The sequence below is a fragment of the Cibotium barometz genome, chromosome 40 (assembly GCF_041138505.1).
Source record: "Cibotium barometz isolate CiBa-2024 chromosome 40, ASM4113850v1, whole genome shotgun sequence".
NCBI lineage: Eukaryota > Viridiplantae > Streptophyta > Polypodiopsida > Cyatheales > Cibotiaceae > Cibotium > Cibotium barometz.
In genome coordinates, this window is record NC_141085.1 from 10,720,216 (window position 1) to 10,727,042 (window position 6,827).

Here is a 6,827-nt window from a genome sequence, read left to right on the forward strand (position 1 = left end):
TTAGTCAAAGCTTATTTTGTTTTAAAAGTGTTTAATTGTTGTTATTATGCAGTTTTTTATCCATTCAATCATGTCTCCTTATTGTTTTAAAAGTGTCTAATTGTTGTTTTAAAAATGTCTAATCATTTGGTTTTATGCAGATATTTATCCATCCAATAGGATAGACTGGCAAGTGGAGAGTATCAGTGGGATTTTTTATGCTTTCCATGCATATGTAGGAGAACAAATTAACAAAGGAAGAACTCATAGAGATCTTGCAGACCACGACATATTTTTCTATGATATGTAGTACTTAGAACCAAACACGTCTTTTGGATGGGGTCGTTTGACTCCATTACCCCTCCCATTATTTGGAAGCAAAGATTGGCCATTGCCAACTTCACAAACTAGTGAAAGTCATAGGATGAGGTTGTATCACGACATACAAAAGTCTCTTAAGGCATCTGGCAAACAAGCTTACTATTTTTATGCCTATCGAAGTGTTTGTTGACTTCTTCTTTGATGAAGAAATAAGAAATACTTCAACAATGTTTATTTGCAAGTCAAGTAAGGCACTGGACGTTTTGGACAATGGTTGGGACAGGAGAAAGACAGAAGGCATTATTTCTATTTTGGAGAAGAAGTCAATATATTGCAAGTACATTATTGGCTCTCAAAACTTCATTGCAACTTTTCACTACACCAGATATCATTATGTTAATGGCAACCTTGTTCCATTAGATCAAGATTTGGAGTCAGATCTCGAGAATATGCCTCTAGTAAATGGAGATATATTTGGAAGGACAATTGCTTACAATGCTGAACACACTATCTAAAACATCTCTTTCTCAAATTAGAGAATACCTTACATACGAGGAGATTGAACAATTGCCAAAAGATTATACATTTATAATGGATACTAAAAAGGTAAACCATTTATATTTACATTCACCATTTAGTATGTTGCGCATAACATTATGTAATATAGCACTAACAAAACCCCTTTTTTACAGGTGCCAAGGCGAAAAGAGAAAATGACTTTTTGCAAAGAATCTGTCTCTCATACTATTCACTTGATTAATCGTTGAATGATGACAGTATTGAGACATTGTAACTCCAAAAGTAATTGTATATATGAAAGATTTTTTTTCTTACAAAACAATGTCAGGTCTCTTACAAAATTAATGTTAATGATGGAATTAGAAGGGCCATTAAGCTGTTTATGGTTTATTAGAAACATCCTTTGGCTGTGAATGGTGGCATAAGCTGGATGAGCTTTCACCAATTGGGCAGTGTCACGTTTGGGTCCTCTGTACATGATGGGACCAAGATTCCCACATGCTACTATCAAATCAATGTGCAATGTGTGCATACTTGTTTGTGTGATCAATGTCTAACATCAAGCTTTCTATATAGATGCCTTCAGATGTAGCAGTTGTTCACAGAAAATATGGGTTGGCTTGAAAACAGTTGGACTCAAAAGGGTATCAGTCAATATTGGCACATTATCACATCATTACAATGGATGCCATAATAGCTGGAAACTGTCTGCATTAGGGGGAGTGGATAAGGGTATAGGAGTATGTAACCAAGGAGTAGAACCACCCATCGAAGTGACCCCCATAGGTGTAGGGTTAACTCTAGAAGGAATCGAGGGTGGAGAAAAATGTTCCACACGTTCTCTCTACCATACCAATCTGACAAACTTGCGACCAACTATGAGAGTCGCTCCATATCTGGATCATCAATGATGGACACCGGACGACGGGTCGCTGGGCTTCTTCAGTCTAGATCCTCCCCCCACATGTCTACATTATAAAAATAACACTATCATGTGTATAGAACAAGGAGGACTTAAAAAACATATCTATTATGTGTATATCTTATGCATGTATAGAGATTTATGCATAAGCTTATGCATTGAGCTTTAATGCATAAGGTCTATGCTTTATGTATATGCTCTATGCATGAAGCTTTATGCATAAGCTTAGGCATGGTTTATTCATGCATATGCTTAAAGCTTAGGCATGCATAAAGCTTTAGGCATTAGCTCTATGCATGCATATGCTTAAAGCTTAGGCATGCATTAGCTCTATGCATATGCTTAAAGCTTTATGCATGCTTTTACATGAAGCTTAGGTATAAGCTTCATGCACTAAGCTTAGGCATAAGTTTAATGCATATAAAAATTAAAATCCCGGCACCCAAGGGTGCAATCCAAATAAATGAAAAGAATAAGAGCATTGGAGTTTACCTCAAGAGATGGAAGACTTTTTCCACCTAAATAACACAAGAATGCTTAAAGCTTAAATAACATAAATCTTTGATAATATATAGCTCTATGTTTTATGCATGCATTAAGCTCTATACATAAAGCATGCATAAGTTGTACCGACACCCAAGGGCGCAATGAACATGAGCTTGCATTAACAATTACATGAATAAGAGAGCTTACCTCAACAATGTCAAACCGAAGGAGGGGACAACAATGCAAGACCTACAAAACATAACACGAAAAAAAGTGATTAGTAACACATTTATGAGAAGAAAAGAGCATACCTCTTCTATGCTTAAAGCTTTATACATACTTTAAGCTCTATACATAAGGGTTAATGCATAATCTTTAAGTATGCATCTCTAGAGATTTATGCATAAGGCTTTATCCACATGCTTAAGCTTAATGCATTAAGCATGCATTAAGCTCTATGTATAGATCTCTATGCATAAGACTATATGCACAAGCTTTATGCATAAGCTTAAAGCATGCATAAGCTTTAACCTTTATGCATGCATTAAGCTTTGTGCATAAAGCTTAATGCACTAAGCTAAACTTAAACTCAGTACCCAAGGGTGCAATAAACACAAAGCTTGTTGTAACCTGCCCATCTTCAATAATAATATATATCCATTCAATATATGAAATTATGGTCCTTTTTATAGTGTAAAAATCATCATTTTAATAATTGAGCTATTTTTACTTGGAATCTTAAAATTTTGAGTCCAAATTAAAAATCTACGCAGGATTGTTGGATTTTATAACACTCAAAAACAGACACCGGAATAAGCATCTACCTAAAATTTTAGTTAAATTATGGTAAACTTCCAACCTTAATAAATGCATGTTCGGGTGTCCGATTGACAAACGGACTGTACGCCTATGACTAGGAAAACACCTCGGACAATTTCATCGAAAAACTTTCGCAGTCGAACGCACCGGCACATATATCGAGGCTGAAGTCCCAAAAAGGGGTCCTTTCCCAAAAGATGCTTCCTTGGAAAGCGCGCATCAAAGGACCTTACCCTAGACCATACACATATAAGGGCATCCACACATGGACCAAAACCCAGCCGCTCTAGTGTACGATCACCCCTGGCCGCCACGTGGACATCCATGCGACCACTGCCTTGGAAGGCCCATGTGTACCCCACCTTTAGCCCGCGTTTAGGAACCACCCTTTCTACAGGCTCATGCAACCATAGACCGGTGTACTTTCACATACACTATCCTTTCCATGTCTCTTTGCTCTCTCCTTATTCATACCCTTACCATAACCTATATAGACCCCCCACAGTCCCAGCACCCTCCTCTATGCCTAGCAGACAACTCATGGAGACTCTCCCCAACAACCCTCTCAACCTCCCAACAAGCCCTTTTTCAGCTCCCAGCAGCCTCCCACCCTTGTGTTTATGGAGGGGGTGTCTTCCACCTCTCTTCTGCCCTCCCTCTCCCCATGTGAATAGACTTAAGGGGAGAACCCTTCTCCTCCCCCCCAACCCTTTGGTTCTATTTCTTGCAAGCTGTTGCGTGACGAGTGAAGATCAATGCAAGGATGCAACAAAAAAGACACTTAGGGCTCTTGTAAAGAGTTCCAAGTTGTAGATGAATGTGGGAGTGGGCTTGACAATAATCCCACATGGGAACTTTTGAGAGTTTTAGAGTTTTTGTATAAAAAGTGGCTCATTTGAGAGCTAAGGACTCTTTGGTCATTTGGTTGAGAGACTCATAGAGAGAGCTTGCCCCATAGCTCCTTCTCATGTGCTCTCCCAAGGCTCTCCATCCCCATTCTTGCTTCAATCTTGTACTCTCTATTCTCTACGTATTCAATGATTTGAGGATTGCGGTCTACACACTTGCTAATCTAGATTTCGTAATGATGTTTTGATGCTAAAATCTGATTTGTGAATTGTAGAGTGCATGTGATGAAGCTTGTGCATGAAATGATGTGTAGTTGAGGCTTGTGTGATAGCTCTTTGCATGTTAGATTCTTTGCATAAGTTGCATTTTTGTGCTTAAGTGTAGCCTAATCTTGATGCGATGATTATGTTAGATTGAGAAGGAATCAACGATTGATTGCTTGATTGTTGAAGAAGGATTGAGTAGGATTAGAAGTCATTAGTGTGTGGTTAACTAATCTTCTCCCATTCGGGATAGCCTCTATGCGCTAACCGGGTTGCATTCACGGATTGACAAAGTGTGTGGGTTGGAGTGTAGCCTCCGCTATGCTATGATGTCCCAAACAATGGCGCCGCTGCCGGGGACGCACACCTAAGTTAGTGAAGGGTGTTAACCATTACTTCTTACTAAGTGCTCCATTGATTGCAAAATCGTGGATTAGGGTAGATTAGAGTAGAGTTTGCAAGGGCATTGAGTGTGTGATCTCAAAGGCGCCTTGTGTGTTTTCTGTTTTTGATTAGAAGAAAAAAAAAATTAAAACCCCATTGCGGTAGAGTAATCCCGCCATTAATTAGGTTCAAGTGGTTTCTGTTTTTGTATTTTTTGTCGTGAGTGGCGTGTGGTGGCGTCGGGCAAGTCGAAGCGGCTGTAGCTAGGCGGCGAAGCACTGTGGGAGGTAAGCAGCTGGCCGCAGCAAAGAATATATATATATATATATATATATATATATATATATATATATATATATATATATATATATATATATATACGTTGAAGTGTGGCAGCAGCTCGAAGTGGCTGTGGGGGGGGGCGTCTTCATCGGGCGCAACAGCGAAGGAGCTGAAGGGGCCGAAGGAGACGCTGCATCCGTTGAAGGCAAGTGGTTGACAGTGGAGAAGAGTGGCTGTCGGCTGCTGGTAGCGAAGGAGTTGGCCGAGTGAAAAAAAACAGAGCAAGGCGAAGTGGCTGTGGGGGGGCGTCTTCATCAGGCACAGCATAACTGTGTAAGGCAACTGGGTGACGTAGAGGTGGAGTCGACGTGGAGGCTGCGTGAAGAAGGCCAACAAGCTGCAGCCAGTAGAAGGTGCAAGCAGGCGACGGTCGGCAGCAAGCTGTGGAGGCGCCTGGCCGCTGAAGAGAAAGCGAAAGAGAGAAGGCTATGTGGAGGAGGGGCGGCGAGGAGAGAAGGCCAAGCTGGAACCGTGTGGTGAGGAAGGCCGAAGCCGGCAGAGCAAGCTGAGGAGGCGTTGAAGGTGAGGCAGTCGTGGAGGCATTGAAGTTGACCCACGTGGATGCAGCACGAAATCTGGAACGGCGCACAGAGATTCGAGCTGATAAGGTTGGTTCATTTTTATTTTTTTTATTTTTTTTGGTTCCATTAATTTTTCATGTTTTTGTATTTTTTAAATAAAAAATAATAATAAAAAAACAACAAAATCATAAAAAATATATATATAATTTTTTTTAAAAAAGAAGGAAAAAAAGAGAAAAAAAAATCAAAAAAAATATATTTAAAAAAAACAAGAAAACAATTATAGTGTTTGTATTTTGAGTCCATTTTTCATTTTTTAAATTTCTGTAAAATTTTGCATAATTAGAGTAATTTGCTTTGTTTTAAATTTCTATAATTTGGTGCATAAGTAGTTCATATTTTTGTGTAATTAGTACGAAATTTATTAGTTTTAAAAAAAATAAAAAAAAGAAAGAAAACAAAAGAAAACAAAAGAAAAGAAATAGAAATTAAAGAAAATTCTATAAATTATGTGTTTTTTTTAGGAATCCATATTCTTTGCATATTTTGTAATTTTTATTTTTTTTAATTTTTTGCATAATTAGGGTAACTTGCATTGTTTTAAATTTTTTGTAATTTTGTGCATAATTAGTATTTTTAGCGTGATTCATATTTTTTGTAATTAGGAAAAAAAAGTAAAAAAATAAAATCGTTCATTAAAAAAATCAAAAAATAAAAAAAAAAAGAGGTTAGATAGTTACACACATACTCATTTTAGTTGCATTTAGTGGTTAGGTAGGGTAAAATATATATATATATATATATATATATATATATATATATATATATATATATATATATATATATTAAAAAAACATAAAAAACCAAAAAAATTTGACCTTATGCACTTGCGGTCGGGACGTCTTATAGATTCTGCCATAGGGTCTAGGGCACCTTCTAGAGTACCTACGCAGGAAAGTGGGACCCAATCGGTAGGAAATTTGGCAGATATTGCTGAAACCCTTTCCGAATCCCAATCCGACACCCTTTCCTCCAGAACAACTAGTTCATTATCCATGGACAATCTAGGGCCGTCAAATAGTCATCCCTTAGCCCCAAATAGGACACCCACAAGATCTTTTAATCCATTTGAAGCCGACACCATGGGGTTAACACTCAATGTGAGACTCCAATATGTCTACACGAATGCTCAAGGAGCTGAGATCTTTAGGGATCCACAACAACGGTATCTTGTTAAGATCACAGACATTTTCTCAGAACTTGATAGAGCACCTCTAGTCAATGACCAGGGTAACATGTACATGGGTGGAGATGGTGTTCGCTACGAAGTCACCTACCATCCAGAAAATGTAGACAAATTAGGGGAGCTCTATAAAACCGAGTTCTTAGACTTATCAAAGCTTTCCAAAGCAAGGGAGTCTA